The sequence below is a fragment of the Palaemon carinicauda genome, chromosome 19 (genome assembly GCF_036898095.1).
Source record: "Palaemon carinicauda isolate YSFRI2023 chromosome 19, ASM3689809v2, whole genome shotgun sequence".
Classification (NCBI taxonomy): Eukaryota; Metazoa; Arthropoda; class Malacostraca; order Decapoda; family Palaemonidae; genus Palaemon; species Palaemon carinicauda.
The window spans coordinates 108,620,005-108,644,486 of record NC_090743.1 but is presented as its reverse complement, the minus strand read 5'-3'; the positions used below and the strand labels follow the sequence as shown (position 1 = coordinate 108,644,486).

General features: G+C 43.1%; 1 protein-coding gene across 2 annotated transcripts in view; it reads left to right on the top strand.

Annotated features, from left to right (window-relative positions):
• The first annotated feature begins 11,210 nt into the window (after positions 1-11,210).
• LOC137658710 (ribonuclease 3-like) overlaps positions 11,211-24,482 on the top strand; it is a 211,943-nt gene continuing 198,671 nt past the window's right edge. Inside the window, exon 1 of one of the 2 annotated variants that reach the window (XM_068393706.1) lies at positions 11,211-11,346. The gene's annotated coding sequence lies outside the window, so the exon portion shown is untranslated. Of the gene's footprint in view, positions 11,347-14,117; positions 14,249-24,482 lie in introns of those variants that run through there. The other variant, XM_068393705.1, reaches the window with a different exon arrangement.

The following is a 24,482-nucleotide window of genomic DNA, read 5'->3' as shown; positions in this document are numbered from 1 at the left end:
TGGATCTTGTGGGAGCAGATATGCTGGTTTGCATGTATTTTTTTTTTTGTTTCATTTTGAATGCTTTTATCCATACATATAGGAAAATTCGATCATAGATTAAAAGGTTAGAGAACTTGAAATTAAAGTAAAACACTCTAACTTAAGTAACCTACTTATGCTCTCCCATATGAATGCTCCCACAAGATCCATCCTTCCTGATGAAACAACTTTGGTTTGCTAAATAATTGCTTATTAATGAAAAATTAAGGTAAACACTTATAACTACAACCCAAGGGTAAGCTGCTGAGGATATAACATAGCTACAATATATATACAGTATATCAAAGTTGCTGTAAGTACCCTATCTGGAAAAAGCATGGAAACCCAATATTCACGAATTGTATGACAGTGATAGGAATTGGTGTGTTTATTTCATATTTCTAGAGATTTTCAAGATATGCAAATATAACTTTAAGGTATTCATTTGAAATACAATTGACGCCTCTAAATGACAAGAAAATATAGTTTTTCTAATTGATTTTGATATGCTTTTGCAAGATAGCTTCATTTCCATTGCAAATTACTGTTGACATGGTTAGGTAACTGTTGGCACTGTTATGGTACTGCTGATATGGTTAGGTTTACTTTTGACATGATTGGGCTACTGATGTACACTACCAGGAAGGTTAGGTTGGTTGTTGGGGTTTCAAATGGCAAGAATATTTTTGGTATTATTTTAGTTATGGGCATTAATAAGGTAACCTAGTTCTTATACAAATCAAGTAAAACGTTGGGTTAGGTTAGGTTAGTGCACAACTACAATGTGACGTGCAATAACTGGTCATATAGTGCATTTGTATGCCATTTTCTCATGTAAAATTCTTGGCTCGGGTTTTCCCATTTCCAATGTTTTTATGTATTTCGAATTCAGTATATACCTGTTTACCGGTCCATTTTTATATGTTTGTGTGTTATATTTAGGTTTTTTTTTCTTCATTTTGCACTGTTTTTACCTACTTTGTCTCCCCCACCCAAAACCACGCTTCCCAAGGAGGTTCCCCCAGATTGTTATCTATAGGGGGAGGGATGGTGGAAGGATAAGTATTCATTTGCGATGGAAATGAACCTCAAAATCATTCAAATCACATCATAATACAACAGTAAAACCTATATTTTATGTTGAAAACAATTAATGTCCATAAGTAAAAAAATACCATATTTTTTTCTAGTTGAAAATCACATATAAATACATTTTTGGGCTCAAGCCATGGCGTCCTGATGGAAGGTTCCTTTTTGGTAGCTTCCTTGGGTATAAAACTACTAAGATATTCCCAGAGAATTTAACCACAGGTTATCACAGAATTCTAACTTCTGGAGCGAGTATCCCAAAGGTTTCCCTTTAAGACATCGTATATCAACAGGGGACGCATGTCTGAACGCGCCACATAGCTATCTTCACCCCGAACAGAGTTAATGCTTCGGTGTGTAAGGGTTGAGAATAGCTGGGAGCCGCTCCACAGCCAATCTCACTCGTGGCTACTACTGATACTCGAGACGTAAACAAACGGGCGCCATTGCTCAAATGACGTCACGCCCGTCTTCATCCTTTGTTTAGTAGCTGCCCTACTTAGACGGATTTTCCCTGTGCTTCATTTATCGATTTGCATCTACGTATGTCGCTACCTTCAGCCTCACCATCTTCTGGAAAGTTGAGTACAAGGTTCCAGTATTGTTTAGTTAAGCTCTGGCCGTAAAGTAAACATTACTTTCCGAGATAATTGCTGTTTTGTGGCAGAGCTGTGCCTCTACCGGACCCGCCATTTTATGGCGTCGTTGTTGTTATGCATGCCTTATTTAGTTAGCCACAACAACGCTTCCGGCCTTATTTACTAATCGAATACATTAGTTTATTTAGTCTTCATAGCTAGGAACTTTTATATCGTGTTTCGACGCTTTTTATCGGTCATCGATTGACCTCATACCAGTCGGCTACTATAGCCCCCAGGCCAGAGCGCCTGTACATAAGTGTTCATGCATGATTTTATTAGTGATCCTAGGCTAAGTTATGAAGATAGTGGCATTATTTTACAATACTTTCGACCGTGATGCAATGTTTTTTCGCCTTCAGGGACCATATAGGGGATAGGTTAGTTAGTGTCTCTTTCTAACCTAACCTACTTGTAGGACCCCTATATGCTTCCTTCATCCCCTGCCTTGGCATTCCCTCTAATTAGCCTTGATTCCCTTTCTGAGTAAAGGGATCAAGCGTCTAATGGAGTATTTATCGCCTCTCAGTCCTCCCTAAGGGAATGAACCCCCCTTAGGGTTGCGTCCGAGAGTGAGGTTAGGCTAGCCCTACCTCTATGGCTAGGATTAGTCTATGACTATCCTGCGATAGCGATATGTCTTCTACCTTTCCTAGTTCAGGACTATTAGCCCTGATCTAGGTTAGGTTAGGAAGGTTTCTCTGTTCCCTGCTGAAACTGTACCCATGCACCGTTTCAGCCGGTCTGCCTTATCTTAGGTTAGGGAGTGTCCTCCCTTTCCCTAGTGGCCGCTCTGGTACAGAAACCCTTCCTTGGAAGACTTCTCTCTACTCCCCTCCCCACCTATCTCTTGTATAGCCTAGCCTATGCTTAGGTTAGTCTATACCCATCTGTCCCCTGTCCTACAACTCCTCCTTAGGGTGGAGTAGTAGGGCTACCCGAGCTTCCCTGTGCAGTCCGCTCTGGTACATATACCCTTCATAGTGTCCTATGGGGTTAGTCTCTAGATGTGTTCTGCATATGGGGGGCTCCCCTCTTTGGGTGTCCCCTAGCCCTCCCTTGGGCTACCTAGCTCCCGGTCCTCAGTGACCCCTGCTCCTGGATGATAGAGCCTGTCTCTATCATGGGTACACCCTCTCAGGGGGGGGATGTCCGGAGTTCATGACTGAACTTCCTGCATCCCTCCCCCCCCCTGTCTCTCTCACTATCCGGGTGCTGGTCTCTTGCCGCCTCCACTGTCGGCGATACCCGCCTCCTACCTTGGTGACTCTCCCTACCCTTGCCGCCAGCCCCCTGTGTGCCGGGGGACTGCCGACTGCCGCCGGCTCCTACCGGCGGCTCTCCTCCCTCCTAACTTGTCGTCCGCTCGCCGGTCGGCCGCTGGAGTGCCGGCATCTATTGCCGGCAACCCGGTTCCGCTATAACATTGTCCCAGTCACCAAACCGGCATCCTCCGACTGCCGGAGCCGCCGCTCCCCTGCCGGCGTGCCGCCGTTGTACCGGCGGCCGCCACCCTGGTATACCCTTGACTTACATATTGTCTGTCTTAATGCCAGAAACTCTGTCGGAGCGACCTCCGGCATGCCGGCGGCTTGCCGGAAACCCCCGGAGGCGTCAAGAATACTTGCACCCCCTTCTTCTAGCTATCATATGATACTGATAGCCCTATACCGCAAACAGATGGGCTGTTTCCACTATTAAGATCAATACCTTGGTACTGTTCTGTTAGGGATCATGCTGTCTCTTTGCATTATTCTAAATTCCAGCATGCTGCGTGCATCTTAGCACGGCTGGTTGCCGGAAGCAGTTACCTTAAAAGGAGGCCCTCTAGCCCCTAGTTTGGGACCGAATGATCTCGGTCCCAATCTTACCCTTGGTTTTTCCACGGAATTCCATTGCCCTATGGAACTCTAAGGAATACTATCCGGTGCCTTCGGTCTCTCGGATTATCCAAGGACAAAGCTTACGGTAACCAGCCGGGCGAGATGCATGGAGTATGTTCTCCTTTACTATTTCAATCTCTATGCACCACACCCTTCATTAAGTTAAAATTAATAATTAATATTAACTTAGTTTAAGAGCCATTCTTATGACTCCCCCATACTCATTTTCTCTTTCTTCCACAGGAGGAGCAGATGAAGTGTGACTTCGCCTTCTGCGCTGTGAAACGCCCGCAGTTTTACGGGCATACGGCTTGCAGGACTCACGCCCCCTGTGCCGACAAGAAAGGGGATCTGAAGTTTTGGAATCCACTGAACTGTACGGTCTGCCAGGCTCACCTAGTTGACGCCTTCCATAACCCTCCCTCAGCGGAGGTCAGAGACATTTCTCGTGAAAAGCTACGCAAGTGGGTGCGTGGCTTCCAGAAAAATGCCACCGGACCTTACCTGGCCACCGAAGAATTGAGGTCACTCTTGTTCCCTAAGGCCTCCCCTGATTCAGTGGTACCCAAAGACGTGATTCCCATTGTCCAACTTACAGTGGAACCTGATGTTGTCATGGCTCAGTCCATGCATGAGTGCCGCCTGGATTCCGGAGATGACGAACAGATGTCGGATGTCTCGGAAGACACGGAGAAGACGCTTATGGCTCAAGGAGCCGAAGATGACGAAGACAAGGTGGAATACGCCGAGTCGGAGCAAGAGGTCGCTCCTCCTTCCATCCCCGCTCCTACTCCTACACCGACGGAAGTGTCTATTCCGTCTACCTCCTCGACCACGGATCCCTCTTCTTCCACTCAAGAAATGATCCGACTGATTAGAGCCGTCATGGACGACAGGTTGAAGGAGAATCAGGAGTTCATCAGGTCCATGATGGGATCCAGAGAACCGAAGAGGATTTCTGTTAAGGATCTCCCCGCTTGCTCACATGCCAACCCGTGGAGGTATGCTGAGCATATGGTTATCGCGACCGGCAGGATCTTCGTCAGCGATAAGATCGGCACGGTCCCCTTGGAAGACGTGGAGTTCTTCCCAAACTTTGAGGCCTACCCGGACTGTTACGTCCGTCTGCGTTCTGAACCTGCCTCGAAGGAAGAGACCGAACCGAAGGAAGAGATAGTGTTCGATCTCGCAAAGGCCCAGGCTATGCTAGCCACCACATTCAAGAGTAGGGGCTTTACCTGCTCTAAGCTTCCGGCCCTGAGCAAGAAGCACCCTACTTATGTCGCACCTGAAAGTGCGATTCTTCCATTCCTGGAAAAGGCCTTAGCTGCGTGCCTTAAAGCTGCGGAAGAGGGGAAAGCCTGCCCTGCACTGGAGGAGTGCAGACCCTTCTCCATAGTAACTCCCCCTGACGCTCGACACTGGAAGGATGTCCAGCATACTTTCGTCGTGGGAAAGCTAGATCCTGACGTCGCCGGACGTCAGTTTAATGAAGACCTCCCTAAGCTCAACGATCACCTCCTTCGTCGGGAACAAGATACGAAGGAGAGGCTCGCAGCATCCTTATCTCATCAAGTCCAACTTGAAATTATGGCCTGTGACACCAGAGTACCAGACCACTACATGGTACTCTCCAAATCCCACCTGATGACCGTGATGAAGGACTTGTACCACTTCATAAAGGCTCGGAGAGCCTGTCGTAAATTCGTGTTTGCAGGTGCCACCGTGAAACACGAACCCCGGAGGCTGATTTCCTCCAACATCTGGGGTAAACACCTCTTTCCTTCTGACCTCGTGAAGGAAATCACCGACAGAGCCGCCACGGAGAATAGGAACCTTCTCCACAAGTGGGGCATGTCCAGGAAAAGGAAACCCTCTCAGGACGACGGACCTCAACCTAAGAGGAAATCCCAAAAACAGAAACCCCAGCAACGTCAACAAAGACGTCAGTTTCCGGGACCCGCTACCTCCCAAGTGGTTGCCCAACCACAACAGACCTTTCAATTGGTCCCCCAACCGGTGTTGTCACAGTCACCGGTCTTCACCCCTGCTTTCGAGCAACAGTCAACTACCTTTCGTCCCAAAGGTAGAGGCTCATACAGGGGTGCAAGCAAAGACGCTTCTCGCCGTCCCTCCAGAGGCAGAGGAGGAAAGGGAGCTAGCGGCCGAGGCAGCAAGCCCTCGGGACACCAGAAGCAATGAAGTGCTTCCGGTGGGAGGAAGACTCCGCCAATTCCAGGATCGTTGGACCTTCGATCCCTGGGCACACAGCATCGTCAAGAAGGGTCTAGGCTGGAGTTGGACTCAACCACCCCCAATCTTCCAGCAATTCTTCCAACAATCAACCCCTCTTCTGGAAGAATATGTCCTAGATCTCTTGAACAAGAAGGTGATAAGGAAGGTAAAGTCCACCAGGTTCCAAGGGAGACTGTTTTGTGTCCCCAAGAAAGACTCAGACAAACTCAGAGTCATTCTGGACTTATCCCCCCTCAACAAGTTCATAGCGAACGACAAGTTCAAGATGCTGACTCTTCAACAGATAAGGACCCTTCTGCCTCGAGGTTCCTACACGGTCTCCATAGACCTGGCGGATGCCTACTGGCACGTTCCAATGAACCATCACGCTTCCTCCTACCTAGGATTTCGACTCCAAAGGAAAAGCTACGCCTTCCGGGCCAGGCCCTTCGGCCTCAACGTGGCCCCTCGGATCTTCACAAAACTGGCGGACGCCATAGTACAACAGCTCCGCCTACGAAACGTCCAGGTGATGGCCTACCTCGACGACTGGCTAGTCTGGGCTCCATCGCCCGAAGATTGTGTAAAATCTTGCAACAAAGTCACCCAGTACCTAGAACACCTGGGATTCAAGATCAACGAGAAAAAATCTCGCCTCTCTCCAGCTCAGAAGTTCCAGTGGTTGGGAATCCACTGGAACCTTCAGTCACACCGCCTTTCCATCCCCCAGAAGAAAAGGAAGGAAATAGCAGGGTCTGTCAAGCGACTGCTGAAATCCAAACGCATTTCAAGACGCCAGCAGGAACGAGTTCTAGGCTCTCTACAGTTCGCCTCAGTGACAAACCCAGTGCTTCGCGCACAGCTAAAGGATGCCGCGGGAGTCTGGAGACGTTCGGCATCCATCGCTCGAAGAGACCTCAAGAGACGGCTTCCAAACAGACTGCGACTTCTCCTAAAGCCGTGGTCAGAAGCAAAGGCCCTGAAAAGGTCCATTCCTCTCCAACACCCTCCTCCATCACTCAACATCCACACGGACGCTTCGCTGGAGGGTTGGGGAGGTCACTCCCACCAAAAACAGGCTCAAGGCACCTGGTCTCCCCTGTTCAAGACGTTCCACATAAACATCTTGGAGGCCATGGCGGTCCTTCTAACCCTAAAGAAGTTATCCCCGCCGCCCTCGATCCACATCCGTCTAACCCTAGACAACTCGGTGGTAGTTCGTTGTCTCAATCGCCAAGGCTCAAGATCGCCCCAGATAAATCAGGTGCTTCTCCCAATCTTCCGTCTGGCAGAGAAGAAGAAGTGGCACCTGTCTGCAGTTCACCTACAAGGATTCCGCAACGTGACAGCGGATGCTCTATCTCGGACAAACCCGATAGAGTCGGAATGGTCTCTAGACGCAAGATCGTTCTCCTTCATCTCTCACCAAGTCCCAGAACTTCAGATAGATCTCTTTGCAACGAGCGACAACAATCAACTTCCTCGGTATGTGGCCCCGTACGAGGACCCCAAAGCAGAAGCAGTGGATGCCATGTCACTGGATTGGAACAGATGGTCCAAGATCTACCTGTTCCCCCCCACCAACCTTCTGTTGAAAGTCCTCTCCAAACTGAGAACCTTCAAAGGGACAGCGGCCCTAGTGGCTCCCAAGTGGCCTCGGAGCAACTGGTACCCCCTGGTCCTGGAGCTGCAGCCCAAGCTGATCCCTCTCCCGGGCCCAGTTCTCTCTCAACAAGTACAGAAGTCGACTGTCTTCGCTTCATCATCGAAAATCAAGGACCTTCATCTCATGATTTTCTCTCCCTAGCCGCAAAGAAGAGGTTTGGGATCTCGAAGAAAAGTCTGGACTTCCTAGAGGAATACAAGACCGAATCCACAAGACGGCAATATGAATCATCCTGGAGGAAATGGGTCTCCTTCGTCAAGACAAAAAATCCTAAAGAAATCACGATTGATTTCTGCATGTCCTTCTTTATTCACCTTCATGGACAGGGATTAGCAGCCAATACGATATCAACCTGCAAATCGGCCTTGACCAGACCAATTCTATATGCTTTCCAAATTGATCTGTCCAGCGACATCTTCAACAAACTACCGAAAGCATGTGCTCGCCTACGCCCAGCACCCCCACTGAAACCGATCTCCTGGTCACTAGACAAGGTGCTCCATTTCGCCTCCAACTTGGACAATGATTCATGCCCTCTCAAGGATCTGACTCAGAAAGTTATATTTCTCTTTGCTCTCGCTTCAGGAGCTCGAGTCAGCGAAATAGTGGCATTATCAAGAGAGGATGGACACATCCTGTTTACCGATACAGGAGAAGTTACCCTCTCCCCTGATCCAACGTTTCTCGCCAAAAATGAATTACCCACCAAAAGATGGGGCCCTTGGAGAATATGCCCCCTGAAGGAGGATGCCTCTCTATGTCCAGTAGAGAGCCTCAAGGTCTATCTTCGCAGAACTTCAAACTTTGGTGGAGGCCAACTCTTCAAAGGAGAAACATCGGGCAGCGACCTGTCACTGAAACAATTAAGAGCGAAAATCACCTACTTCATTCGCAGAGCGGATCCTAACAGTACACCCGCTGGTCATGATCCTAGAAAAGTGGCATCATCTCTGAATTTCTTTCAGAGTATGGACTTTGAAAGCCTTAAAAACTTCACGGGTTGGAAGTCCTCGCGAGTTTTCTTTAAACATTATGCGAAACAAGTGCACGAAGTCAAACATTTTGTGGTAGCCGCAGGTAGTGTTATGAAACCTGCACCTAACTCTGCGTAGAACAGTGAGTTACTTGGGACTCTAACTCTTCGGGTGCCTATGTTGACCCTCGAGCGATTCATAGTGATGTCGAAAACACTTAGTGCTTTTATAACTGTTCTTATCCCAGGTGAAATGTCATAGTTGTCACACAAGTGCCGCATGCCCTGAGCATGATGTGTTTTTTAATCAAAGACTTGCGTTCCTCGAGAACGAGTACCTACTAATAAACTTGAAATTCCTTTTCAGATTCAAGAGCAAGTCTTTATTACTATGTACATTATAATTACTGTAAATGAACTTTACTTATTGCTGTAAATTATTTAATTTCTGCATTTGTGAAATAAAATTTCTATTTTATTACCTGTGCGTCTCAATCAGCTCCTACTTACTATGAAATACATGCCTGTCATAGTTTTATTATCCCCCCTTTTACTTATGGTTATGAAGAAATTAAGATGCTAACTCTTAATTTATATTCACTCTGATTTTGTAAGGTTCCAACACGAATACTTACTTTTAATACCCGGGAGATGAACCATCACTCTCAATACACAGTGCCCAACCACCACTGGTCTAATTTTCAGAATGTTCCTATACAAATACCAAACATTCGGCTTCATCTCCAAGTTCTTCAAGTTCTTCTATCAGGATGAATAGCCCTTCAATACCACTTTGACGTCGGCATGGCCCATGGGAACTTCACTGCCAAGGGGGGCAGGATGCTTCTTCCCTATGGTCCTTTATCAAAGATTACTATGCTGTTTTGTCAATGCCTTGGCACTTACTATTAGGGGAAAATCTACCACGATACATTGATTCTCTGGTATTCTTCCATCAGGACGCCATGGCTTGAGCCCAAAAAACGGATTTTGAGCGAAGCGAAAAATCTATTTTTGGGTGAGATAGCCATGGCGTCCTGATGGACCCTCCCTGCTACTTCGTCCAGTTTTAGATCCCACCCTGTTCTACTGTATCATGGTGATGGGCAAGCAACTGGCTTCAGGATGAAGACGGGCGTGACGTCATTTGAGCAATGGCGCCCGTTTGTTTACGTCTCGAGTATCAGTAGTAGCCACGAGTGAGATTGGCTGTGGAGCGGCTCCCAGCTATTCTCAACCCTTACACACCGAAGCATTAACTCTGTTCGGGGTGAAGATAGCTATGTGGCGCGTTCAGACATGCGTCCCCTGTTGATATACGATGTCTTAAAGGGAAACCTTTGGGATACTCGCTCCAGAAGTTAGAATTCTGTGATAACCTGTGGTTAAATTCTCTGGGAATATCTTAGTAGTTTTATACCCAAGGAAGCTACCAAAAAGGAACCTTCCATCAGGACGCCATGGCTATCTCACCCAAAAATAGATTTTTCGCTTCGCTCAAAATCCGTTTTTCTTTCCGCTTAGAGGCGTCCATCGTATTGTAAATATTTTCCAATATTTATTTCGGAATAACACTGCACCGACATTCAATTTTACTTTGGTCTATTTTATTTCTTCATTTTCTCTAAAAGTCATCATGTATTTTGTAACAGATGTAATGATTTTATTACCTTTCTTTATTCTCGGGAAAAGCATGAAAAATCAGATGGGGAAAATAATTTTTCGTCCTATTGCAAACCACACACACGGGTGATGATGGCTACGCCCACTCATGATTGAAATTGAATGCCCCGCTTTGTAAACAAACAGACGATGTAGGGAAGTGCAATGCTACCGCCATCTTCATTTCATGCCGGGTACTAATTTGTATGCGGCCGATGAGGCTGTGGTTGGAGCTTCCCATCTTTCGTGTATTGTCTTTGCTATTACTGTCTGACCAGTCAAAGGACCCGATACACTAGCGGTAGTAAGTCAACGGGTTGCTGGTAACCTGGCCAACTTACTACCTACATAAACGTTGCTATAGAAATCAGCTGGGCAGTTGTGGTAGTCGAACACTCTCTCTCTCTCTCTCTCTCTCTCTCTCTCTCTCTCTCTCTCTCTCTCTGAACGAATGAGACTTTTCATTGGTGGCATTTGTTGTGCTATATGAAAAATAAACATTATGGCAGGAAAATTAAAAACAGGAATACAGAATAGACAAAAAGTGGATAGGATTTTTGTCAGGTGTAGCATCCCGAAAAATTACATCAACAATGATAATATAAAAAGAATAATATGGTTATGCCCTGAGTATGTTAATAAATCGTAATTAAAAAGAGGGGTTTATAGATCTGCAGGAGAAAGATACATAGAAACAAAATTGAACAATGAGATAGAGTCATTGGTGAACTGGATACCACGATTGCTGAGCAAGGTATACTGAACAGTTGTGGAAGGAGTCCGCTGATGACAACAAATTTGTTCAGGTCTGGTTGACCTGAAATTAGACCACTATATAAAGAAATTTGAGACGATGGAAAAATCTAGAATTGTTAATCTCTTTCAAAAATGAAAGTTATGCAGATAAAGTTGAGTAAAATGGAAAAATATCTTAAAGATATAACAATTGTTGTATATTTTGCTGATGGAACCAGTAGAGGCGTCGAGTCCGTGATTAGAATGCATAACATAGTAACATAGTGATAGTGCTGTTACGAAAAAGTGTGAAACTGAAAACAAGGCTTACGCTGTGTGAACTCAAAAGTCAAAATACCTAGGAATCTATGTATAAGACATATAAACATATCTTGTAGGTCCTGTACTACGTAAGGTTCCCTTGTGAGATAGGACCAAGATAAGGTAAGCAAGTAAAGTAATGCTCATGGGCGTTGTATCAAATGCCTCAGTTGACAGAAATCGTTACTTACAGGCAATCCCCAATGTAAAAGATGGTTCATGTATGATATTTAAGAAGCCCTTCTGTCTCAGGTGGGACTGCCTATATAATTTTGAAATAGTGATCCGGAATTTCGAAAAGCCATCAACCAGGTTGGTGATGAAGTTATGTCGAATCAGAGAAATATGACAGATGAGATATATATCATGTGTTAACATAACATGCTTCTACTGTCAAATATTTCACACCACATACATGGTAAGCCAAGAGAAACGTGGCTGATGACAATAAGAATGGAGGTTGGATCTGAGAATTGGGTTGAGCTCAGAGAGATGGCACTGCAGGAAAGAGACACATGGTGTGAATTCATAAGCCTCCTGTGGGGGACAGAGGATTAAGATAAGATATATTACTGTTCTTGGCTAGAATATCATAAAAACAATTGCTGATTGCTTATTGTGGCTACACAAAGACAGTTTTTTTACCGTCTTTGGTGGCTACAGGGCGATATTTCTCTTTCGACAGTCCAAAATGTTTAGTACGTTACTCGGTGCACGTCATTTATAAGTATGTGCTTGTGCTCAAAAGAATGTCATGCGATGCTCCAAAGATTTTTAAGTGAAGCTGTAACAATTAGATAAGCAGACTAGGAACTAGATAAAGTAGAAAACTTATTTTGATAGAGGATGCAGTAACGAAAAGGATAGGGAATCCAAAATTAATTCATGGACTAATAATTATAGTAAGGATGACGATATGATTAATGAATTATTATACCGAAATTACCTTTAAGTCAATCCCTCTTGTAAAGATGAAGAAAATTACGGTATTTCTGAAACCATGGTAATGATAATAAAGATTTGTTTTTGTCGTTAGATATATGATCATATTGAGAAGAAATGCGGTTGTAAGTAGCAAAAAAATATATACTTAATAAAGAAGATGGCCGCGTTGAGGGATTATGGAAACACAAGTAGCCCTGGGTGTTTTGAATTGTTTAATTTAGAGATAGAACGTTGAAACTTAGATTTCATAAATATGAAATACCATTACATAAGTTATGATGCTGTAAATTCGTTTAGAAAAGATATCCTCGCTGTCAAATATTGTGATAAAATTGATTTGACAACTTGAAAATGCCTGGTCAAACTTCGTGAATTCCATATAACAATCATGAGAGAGAGAGAGAGAGAGAGAGAGAGAGAGAGAGAGAGAGAGAGAGAGAGAGAGAGAGAGAGTTGATTAATGCGAAAAGCTAAACGGGACCTGATAAAACGATAAACAGTAGGAGAGAGAGAGAGAGAGAGAGAGAGAGAGAGAGAGAGAGAGAGAGAGAGAGAGAGAGAGAGAGTTGCTTAATGTGAAAATCTAATACGGGACCTGATATGACGATAAACAGTAGGAGAGAGAGAGAGAGAGAGAGAGAGAGAGAGAGAGAGAGAGAGAGAGAGAGTTGCTTAATGTGAAAATCTAATACGGGACCTGATATGACGATAAACAGTAGGAGAGAGAGAGAGAGAGAGAGAGAGAGAGAGAGAGAGAGAGAGAGAGAGAGAGAGAGAGAGAGAGAGAGAGAGAGAGAGATGCTTAACTGCCCAATGATAAACAGAATGGCTTGATATTATGTGTAACTTAATGCAAAAATTTACTCTTTTAAACCCAAAACAAGAGGAGCACTCAGTAGAGTGCAGATCTCCGCCGCGGCAGCTTATTTCTCGACCTTTTAACCTTAACATGTATTAATTGTCGTGGATTTTTATACACATAAATATGAACCAAGTTTGAAGTCTGTTGACAACGATGTCCAATCTTATGGCTGATTACGTGAATTGCACATTTTGCTTGACCACCTTCCAAAATTTAGCAATTTCCAGCTTTTTGCATAACAGGTAATCCCAGCAAGTTTCATTAATCTACGATTATAATTGTGGTCAGGAAGTTGTTCACACACACACACACACACAAACAGGGGGTAAAAGATAACCTTCTGCCAACAGAAGAAGGCTGAGATAATTGGTGAAGCTAAACGAACTTCTAATGTAGCCTATTTATTTTCAAGTACATTTTTTTTTTAGTATGCATTATAATTTCGAACATAAAGTTGTGTTATTGCAGATAGTTAATCTCAATACCTTAATTGTTAATATTATCACTAGCCAAGCTACAACCCTAGAAGGAAAAGCAAGATGCTATCAGCCCAAGGGCCCCAAAAGGGAAAAGTAGCTCAGTGAGGAAAGGAAATAAGGAAATAAATAAATGATGAGAACAAATTAACAGTAAATCACTATAAAAACAGTAACAGCGACAAAACAGATATGTCATATATAAACTATTAACGTCAAAACATATGTCATTATAAAAACTATAAAAAGACTCATGTCAGCTTGGTCAACTTAAAACATTTGCTGCAACTTTGAACTTTTGACAATAAACCAACAACCAAATTGGATGAATAGGTCTTCGTAAACTAGCTCTACCCGTTAATTAAGACGGAAGACAATATAACGGGACAGGGTCAGGGGACAAGACAAGGCCCACCTCTGACTGACTGGTCTCTATTTTGACGAAAATATGCCAAAAAGATGGCGGGAAATGTGTTCGTATACACTGACTAATCACCACAAATATTTTAGTTGTGTTTGAACTACTAATACTGATTCTTGCATACTAACAAATCAAAATGAATAAAAATTAAAATATTTTGATATTTTTTCCACAAAAGCATGTATTTTTTAAATAGATCAGAGCCGTAATATGATGATAGAACTTGCATCGATTACATTCGGACAACGAAAGGGATTTTAATCAGTTCAGTGGCTCCTGTCCCATCTAGGCATTTAAATATTAATGAAGACCTTCCCGCAGGTATAATCTTTGTTTGCATTAGCACTCTTAGTTATTTTAATGGGCCAATTAGAGGAAATTCCGAACCACTAGCGATAATTATTGAAATTCCTATGTAGGTTATGCTTCCCTGGCTTGACCCCAAGGCTAACCTATAAACATGGCCTACGGAAGGGTAGCCTAGCTTACTTGATCTACTACTGTGCAGGTTAACGTAGGTCAAGACCTCCTATATGGTAGATGAATATTAGCTGTCATTAATAAACATTAAACACTCCACTCGCCTCTCCTAACCTGAGCTCCTTGTCCCTGCTAGTAGGTAAGGACACGGGTTGTAGGTTAGGTTAGGTTAGGGGGAAAAGTTTAGGTCCAATTTTATCAATGCATGAGGAACTGGCCGCTGATATACAAAGGCTCCGTAAAAAAATTTAATCTAGCCAGCACTCGTCCATTTCTTATAGCAAATTCCAGTTTCGCTAGTAGTTAAAGCATCATATATTTACTATAATATCTCCGAAATAACGACCGAGGTGGTTTGCAAGTGCAGCCCAGCATGTACAGCTTACCAGAACATAGGAGTAACAATGTTTAATTTTTTCGCAAACAAAGCAAGCCATAACAAAGCAAAAACCATTGGAAATGTAGCCGAGATTGAGGCCCAATAGGTAAAGTTTTACTGTATTACAGATTCTCATTTCGAACAGGAAATTTATGTTTTCTTGTAGTAAACGACGTGATTTAACCGAAGTTGACCTTCGTTTCAACCGCAAACAAACAAAACAACCAGTTCGACTAACTTTAAGTAACCGAACTAGTTGTTGTTGTTGTTGTTGAAATGAAGGTTAAAACCAGTTAAATCACGTTACTTACTTTAGGAAAACATGTATAACCTGTTAAAATGTTTAAATATAATGGGTATTGTTCCAATTTGGTATCGCTTCCCTCACCAGAAAACAAAAACATCAAAAGGTAATGTTGAGCTACGCACGCTAACATTATCAATGTTACGATAAGATTAGCAACACTATAAAATGGTTCGTGTTCCGTAACTGGCTCGCTTACGCTCGCAGGAAAAAAAAACATCAAGCTCGTGTGTACTGGCAAGCGGTAATGTTGAGCTGCGCATGCTAACAAAATAGTAAAACTAACACATTAAAATTAAAAGAATTAATGACGGTAAATGTCTAGGAGAAGGCCGCACCCGTTTTTCAAGTATTAACGACGAAAAACGGCAAAAAACAACCAGATTATTGTTGCACAGTGCATAGAAACATGAGGAAATGAATAAAAAAGAAACTAGACTCGACTCTTACACACAAAATGTAAGCATAAACCTACTACTACAATTATGGGGGACCCCAGTGGGAAGCGGGGTTTTTGGGTGGGGAGAGGAGGAGAAAAGTGATTTTTCGGGGCACTACCGAACCTAATACAACCAACTAACCTACCCTGGGGGGCCTGTACCCCTACCTAGGCCTACCGGTGGGGGCTCCGCCCCCCCTGCGACCCCCCCTTAAGGCCACAGTGATTTTCAGGGCACCACCGAACCTAATACACCCACCTAACCTAGCCCAGGGGCCCTGTACCCCTACGGGGGGGGGGGGGGGGGGCTCCGCCCTCCTGCGACCCCCCCTTAAGGACACTACCCATCCATCAAACCAAATCCAAAGTGATGGTACTACTGTATACTTCGTTATACTATCACCATTATAATATACTCCATAAATTAATGAAGCTTACCTTAAACTGTTGGTTCATAAAGATGTGCTGCTGCTTTGAGGAAAACGTGAAGCCGTTGCGAAGGTTCCTTGACATGCAGGACAATTTTTATTTTGTAAAATAAAATTGTGTCTGTTCCAAATCCACTAGTTTTTCAATAATCCCCGAATAAGTTTAAACAAATTCATTGTTAGTTAGGAAACAGTCAGGACAAGAAGATGGAATTTCAACTTCTTGTGCAACATGAGATGATGTGCTTGCTATGGTCTCCATGTCTAAGAACGAAATGAAATGCGTGGGCAAGATAGTGTATTGTCGCGCTGTTGTATTGTCGCGCTGTTGTATTGTCGCGCTGTGATTGGCCAAACATGTATGACGTCATAGTGGATAGGCGCTGTGATTGGCCAAACGTGTAAGACTTCATAGTGGACTAGTTTGTCTGCGGATTATAGTTGTTACAGGGCTCATTTGAGCAAAAACAAGACACAGTCAACAATAACAACAGACTTAGAAAAATCTGGGAGGATGACGAGTAGCGTGAGTTTGATCGTCGATATTTCGACTATTAGTGAATTTCACTAAATTATCTCGCTGGTATACCATTATTTACATACATTCCTACACATTGTAGTAAAAATAAATTGAATATCACTGATATCTTCATGCGGCCCTCTCTTAGACATTAACCTTAATGACTTACTTTTATCATCGACGACGAAACTTGTGGGTCACCAGGGTGTTGTGACTGTGATTCTGTAACGTCTTAACTTCTCTGTCTTAGTTTTGTACTGCACTTGGAACACTGTAAACGTTGGGCTATTACATTACGAGATTAAAGAAAATTATCAAAATTGGAATTCACCAAAATACTTTCAAGTATGGATTACTGCAGTCGTTAGAATTTTCTAAAACTTCCATCGTAAAATACGCAAAAAGACGTCACTTGAACTAACAAAGACCTGACTTGGACAAAGGTTTCCACGGAAAAGGGTTTGTTGGAAGGTGGGGGTTGGGAAATATTAACCCCCCTGTGCAAACTTTCCATACGTATGTGTTCGTGATTGGTTAACGGAAAAGCAACGGAGTCTAGAGAGTAAACATGAATGAACTGGAATGGGAAACTTGTCCAGAGCAAGTATTTACAGTACAGTATGTGAAATCTGGGCGTGACAAGGTAATAACAAAATGTATAAAAGTAATATAGCAAGATAAAATGGAATGTATGATAAATGATATTTAATTAGAATATAAAATGAAGTGATTTTATAAGGTATCGGATAATAAAACGAGTAATACTGGGGTCAAACGTAATATGTATACGAGGGTATTACATAAAAGGGATGGTATAGTTGTACTGGTTCAAGTCATATACTTGAATAAAGCGGGTGAAGTCGAATAGTTTTTGACAGCTAGAGAAGAAGAAATCTTATTGTTGGAGGAGGAGTCTATGCCCAGGGAGGAGGGGTTTTTGCACAGAAGGTCGAAACCTGCTATGTAAAAACGAAGGAACGAGAGCGACTACAACCAACAAGTAGAATGACAAGAAATAAATGAAAAACACTGCTAATGTTAGCATGTTACGCTAACATTGCCGCAGCTCAATATTACCATATTTATTCATGAGACATGGCCTTTGCAACGGCACCTCCAAAGTGTATCCTCTTATACTGTTTTGTATTTTCCTCCGTTTATTATAGATCCAAGAAGGTAATGTATAGAGAAGAAAAACCATGTTTTACCATTATATACCGCTTCCCCAGTATGTTTTCCCCACCCAAAACCCTGAGTTCCACTGGGGTCCCCCATTATCGTAGGATATAGATATATATATACTTCTAAAACTATTCATTTGATACGGGAATGAGTGTCATTTTCGAAGAGAACGAAATTTTTTTCTATAGAAAAAAGTAGTGTTTTTCCTAGGTTACATTGCTCTGTAATACAGTACAATAATACCGCCCAATAATGTTTGGTATTGTCAACTCGACTCGCATTATTACCCACGCTGGAAATCGCCAATCTCCCTTGCATGTTTACACTACCACCAATCTCCTTCTGAAGAGTATTATAATATCCTAATTCTGTTTACGTTCCTTTACGCTTTTCAGGCACACTTGCATACGCTATAATAAGTATCTATGAGTGGCGTTGTAGTGGTTGGCGTAAACTATGCTACAGCTTAGCATTGGTTCTCGTTTTAGATTAGCAGGGGCAACCTCAGTAGATTCTGGCTAGCCAGCCGAGTGTGGGATATGCTTTACTGTATGGTAATTTGTGATAACAAAGAACATTGCTTAGATTGGTTATCAGTTACAGTGCATGCTGTATTTGCATTCACAGAAAATATGACTAGGTATGTAAATAATAGTAGGTAATTATATGGTACGTTAATTTTATGCCATATGTTTATGCAATCGAGTTATCTTCTGTTTTATGTATATTGACCAATATACAGTAGTTGGTTCAAACCAGTCGTTTGTTTCCTCACTCCCCTTTATAATCGCAATTAGTTATAACTTAACCTCACATTAATATGACTAGATTTTTTTTATTCTCATGCAACTTTTCACAAAAACGGTGTTGTCATAATTTTTTTTTTTTTTTTTTTTTATTCTTAATCTTCCCTTTAAAATGAAACCCAAAACCAGTAATCTTATTTTAGGAGCCTTTGAAGTTGGGTGGAGGTGAACCAAATGAAAAATTAAAAAATTTGACGGAAAAACACTTTTTTAAAAGGAAACAAATGTAAGAACACCACTTGAACTAATGCAAGAGCCGTATCCTTATTTATTTACCTATCGGGTGGGCTATGCTTCCCAGTGACCCCCCCCCTTAGGTCACTGTATCCTTAGCTTATCCTAAAGCAAAGTCTTAACCCTGTGTTTGCTTCCAACCAGCTTTATTCTTGGCAAAGTAACATCAAATCTTGATTTTTAAGTCGAAAAGCTTGGTTCATTATACTGTATTGTATTTCAGACAACAATAAACAACATTTTCCCCTTGAAGAAAACTCCATTTGACAATTAATAAGGAAGTTTACGCCTATCCCAACTAACTATATATGCCCCCTCACCTAACCTAACCAGAGTCGATAAATATTAACGTTAACACTGCCCACATATATGACGGTGCCTGTGTGATGCAATGGTACCTGCAAACAGGACATCAATATTAGCTGCAAATTAACCTGACAGCACTTAATTTTTCTTGAATACTTCCCATATCTCTATTGCCCTTATTATATAATGAGCCACTTCCATTGTTGGGCTGATTAAGTCTAAAATACTGACATTTTTGGATTAGACCCCTGCAGCCTTTCATAAGTATATACTGTATGTACTCCATTTCCTCCTCTGGCCAATATTAGCGCGCAGCTTAAATCCTCTTCATTTTTTTTTTTTTTTAATGGAACTGCTCTTCAGTTCTTGCTTGTTGAGCTCAGTCTTCATTGTTTTAATAGTTTCCTTCTTGCTAGATCCCTTTATACAATATATTCCATTCTGTCCTTAACCTTCTGTGAACCTCAGTTTTGTCATATTCCATTTTATAGAAAAGCTCTTTTTCTATTTCCTTGATTATCTTTTCATTTATATCCACATTAAGAACTTTTGAATATTTTTCCACTTCATCCACCTTAATTTGTTCTTAAAATTTTTCATTTTTTCATACTTCCTTCTAGCATTCTGTATAAGGTTTTTTATTTGACCCTCTACAATCTCTTTCTTTCTGTAGTTACTATGTTGTGAAAGAGCCTAATCTTTTCATATGCAATCTTCTTCTCTACTGGCCATATACCTATTTGAGTTGTTAGTCCCCAGTATGTGGTTGTCAATTTAGCATTTCCTTCATTATTTGTTCCTGCTCGTATACAAACTTTCCTTCCTTTATGTAGGGATTATGTTTTCAGTGCAAGCTGGAACCTGCTGTTAAAATTGTTAACAAGGTAGTTTACGACAGGTGGTGAGCGGGGGCGAAGAGCCTCACCCCCCACCTGTCGGAAGTTCTTCAGTTTTGTTTTAGGCTGCAACGGGTACAGACAACTGATGTGGTCTTAAGCAAATTTTTCTGTTTCTTTCAGGAAGTTAATGCAATCTGCTATGGGCAGGATTGTTTACAATCATCTCCGTGTGCAGAGTGTAGGTTGTGGCCTTCTATGCGGGGAGAGGCATATGCTTTGAGGGGAAGGAAGAGAGCTGAGCCTACTCTGGGGTATGTCTTGGTAACGCCTAAGACAACACTGAGTAGGTCTTTTGCTGTTTCCTTCCTTTCATTGAGTGCATCTGCTACCTCTGCATCTGCGCTTTCACCTCTGGCTCGGTGCATGGGAAGTATACATTAGGAGCGAGGCTCGCTCGGAGCTATGTTGGTGGGCTTTTCAGGCTGTGGTGGCATGTAGGGTTCCCCCAGTGTTCGGTGCACAGCATTGCAGGTTGGAGGCTATTTTCCGTGTGTGCATACCCCTGACGATGAGTTTAATCTAAGGAAGGCTTGGGCCTCCTTAGGCTCACTATGACTTGTATAGGGAGCAGGTACGATACTCAAGGCTACCTCTCCCCTGGTGTCACCAGTGCCATTCTCTCCCTTTGTGATGCTAGTGGGAAAAAGGCGTGGTGTCCGCCAGTGATGGCCACAGTAGCCCCCTATCCCTAACCCCAGGGACAGTATAGGCTTATCATGTGACACCGGTACCAGTCACGAAGTTCTGGTTAGATGTAGTGCGTCGCCGTGGCCGAAAGGTGAGGCAGTGGGGCAGCGGAAGAAAGGGAGAGGGAAACGATGTTGCCGGAGTTTTTCCCTCTCCTGCTGCCTAGAGTAAGGGGTTGCTTGTCATGCCTTTGGGCTCTTGGCAGAGACATAAGTAGTGGGAGTCAGTTGGGATGGTTACTTACTACAGGTAGTGAGAGTCTGTTGGGATGGTTATTTACTACTCTCTACAGCCTATCTGCTCTCTCCTTACTCTCTTTCCACTAGAGTTCTCATCTATTCCTCCAACATCTCTAAGAACCCTGGCTTTGTGAACGGAGGTAGGAGGGATGTTGGAAAAGAATGTGCTCAAAGTCGTTTGAGGTGAATCGCAAATCTCCACTCTTCAACAGAAGACTCTTCCAGGTGGAGTTGTTAACTGGGGGCTGAAGCCAGTCATTGACCTCTTGCTACCAAATGAGTTTTTGAGTCAAACGAAGCTCAGGATTGAAACTATGGTCAGTGCTGAGTTCCATCAGAGAGGAAGACTTCGTGCTTTTTGTGGATCTGAAGGTTGCGTACTATCAAGTACCCGTGCATCAGTCCTTTTGAAAGTACATGTACCTCCACTTCTTCTATAGTATGATGGAACAGTTAAAAACTGTGCTTTGGACTTTGCACTGTTCCTCAGGTATTCATTCAGATGTTCACCATAGTAGCAGCTTGGGCCCACTCATAAGGGGTACGTCTGTTTATGTACAGTATCTCAATAGGTGGCTTAACCTGGCCTCCCTTGTGGGGCAGTGACTACAGGGTCGAGCACGACTTTTTGGTTTGGTCATGATGGGGGGGTTTTGATAATCTTGGAAAAGTCAAATCTCTTATTCAAGCCAAGGTTGAACTACTTTGCTATGCTGATAGACACTGCAGAAGTATTGTCAGTTAGACAATTTTATCAGCAAGCAGAAATACCAGCTGAGCAATGGTAGAGTTGTCTTGGCAATCTTTACTGGATGGAGAAGTTCGTTTTTCAATTTGGCGCCTCCACCAGAGATCTTTTCCATGGTATTTGAAGAATCCCTAGTCAGCCTCCAGGGATCTCCCATCCCATTCTGTTCTGGCGAGACAGGAAGTTTGGAATGATCTTGCTTGTTGGTTGAACAAGGAAAACCTCACCAGGGAAGTCCCACTTTTGACTCTTTGCCTCCAGACATGCAACTGTGCTCAGATGTGTCGAAAGAGGACTACATGTGCTCACTTGAACAACTTGGTTGTCTCAAACGTGTGTTCAGATGAAGAAACATATACTCATCCACATCCTGGAAGGCTAGCAGCTTTTCTAAGAACGTTGAGGAGGAATTTGGTTGTGATGTAACGACAGTACCACTGTAATGGCTTGCATCTGGCAAAAGGGTTTGTACCCACTTTGCGAGCTATAGAGTTGTCTCTGAGTAAGAGGAATGAAGTAGCACACACACTCAGTCACCAGGGGTGGGTTATAAGGTCAGAGTAGTTCCTACATCCTTGTGTAGGGAAGAGGCTTCTGGTTCATGGAGGTCTTTGAGGATCCACCTGTTTGCTAAACAGCTAAACTTGAAGCTCTCTGTGTTTCTCCCCTATTCAGATCCTTGGGCCATGTTCGAAGTTGCCTTCCAAGCCCCATTCAACCCTGTTTCTTCCACTAATCAACCATGAGGGGATTAAGTTGGGGCCTCATGCTGATTGGTATCCCATTCTGTTAGCTCTGTCAAGATACTGCAAGAACTTTATTACCCTCACTTTCCTAGGAAAGTTGGCCATCCTCTGGTTGATACATTACGGGCATAGCTCTCGGATTTCCTCGTCTTCCTTCACCGAGACAAGTTCCTCAGTTGTGACTGTCAAAGAATACTGCTCAGCCTTGAACATGGTTTTTCAGTGGAAGGGAATAGACCTCACCTCGTCACGGATGGTGTTTATGCTTGTGAGGAACTTCGAACATTCTTGCATATCCAGGTACAAACCTCAGACCCTGGAGGGGACGTGGGGTGAGTGTCCTGCGTTCTTGAGGCTCTTATGTATATCTGCTCAAGGCTATGAAAACCGTCAATCGGGGTCTTGACTCTCAAGACTGTCTCTGCTGCCTTACTCACTCACATAGAGGGATGGAAGGAGCCCCTTAATTTGGTGCCAGGTCATGTGGCCAAAACTCTGAACATATTGGGACAAGACCCCTTCTCCATCCCCTTTCTTATATGAAGAGCAGGATGGCCTCTAGAGGAGATGCTTTTGTGATCCCTTGAGGCTCTGTGGTGCTGTCTGAAGAAGACGTGACATTTAAGACCTGAGAATCAGAGACTCCTCCTTAGCACTGGCAGAACCAGGAAAGAGGTATCTAGAAACACGATCTCTTTCTGACTTCAGGAGATGATTTATAATTTATATGCTTCAACTGCTTGGTGGGTCGACATAGCAGCTAGGACCAGAACTCCCTAAGTCGGGGGTTTGGCCCCACCCTTGTCTTCAAGAAGAATCTTTCAGTCGGCCAGGTTGAAGGTTGTGGTGTATACAGTATACACTGGTCCACCTTCACAGTCTTAAATCTACAGAAAGACCCACAACCTGTTGATCATCATTTGCTTGGTATATTATTTTGGACTGCTATCCCCTTTGGGGTAAGGGATCCCTCCTTTGACCACATACTAATCTTCTTTGAAATGACAGGCCTTATCAGCCTATTCATCCCTATGGTAGACAGATAGGAGGTTGCTGGAGTCATCTCCTTTGCTTCTGTACAGGACCAGGTGGATTGACATAAACAGGGAAAAAAAAAGAACCAACCAGTTTGGTTCTAGGTGGATTTCTACTCTGTGCTTAGGTGATGTATGGTTTGTATATAGTAGGAACATGTAGTAAAAAATTTTGGGAAACTTAAAAAAAACAAGTGTACTGTATTACACAATGCATTACTAGCAGATACGTGCCATGAAAAACGAGGTGGTTAATGGGTAGGCAAAAACAGAGATACTGTATGTTGTAAAGCTAATATAACTTGAGGGACCAGGATATCCTCATTTACAAGGGGGTAAAGTTCACTTCCCTAATTTGACCTACAAGCCAGGCAATCTAAAAGAAGAAGAAAATTCTTAATTATAAATAAAACTTGTTCCGTAACCGAAATACAAACCACGCTATTTACAAAGGTATTACTTTTAGCGTAGCTGAAATGGTGAGCCATTAGAATTTATCGAGGGTGTATTACCCCCGCGCTAGTTAGCGGGGGGGGGGTAGGGGAGTGGTAGCTAGCTACCCCTCCTCCCCCTCACACACAGGTGAATACCCACTTTAACTTTTGGCTCGGACTGTGACAGACGTCTCTGTCTTGGTCCTCGCTTGGCAGCCATTGTCTGTTTTGTCTTTACTTAATCGCTTACTTTTCATTTACTCAATATATATGTAAACATGTTTTCATGTTTGTATATATATTTGAGTATAGAAATAAGTAAGTTTCCTTTTCAGATGTGTGTGTGTAGTGTACGATATCTACGTGGAGGCCTCGGCAGTTAGGCCACCACGGCGTATTTTATGGGTGGCGATCGAGTTTGACTTATGTCTTTCTCTCTCTCTCTCTCTCTTGAGGTCGTTCACCCTTTTACTACGTGTTACTACGCCCTTGTAGCCTAGCTTCCTTTCCGTGTGGGGGGTTGCTACGCCGTACGTTTGTATCAATTAGTCTTGAATCTAATTGTAGTTGTTTTTTGTTTTTCAGCTTGTAGAACGATTCCTTTCGGGGTTTTCGTTCTTTCTTTAGTGTTCATTCATTTTTTAATTACATAATTACATAGTTACATAATTATAATTATTATAATTCTGT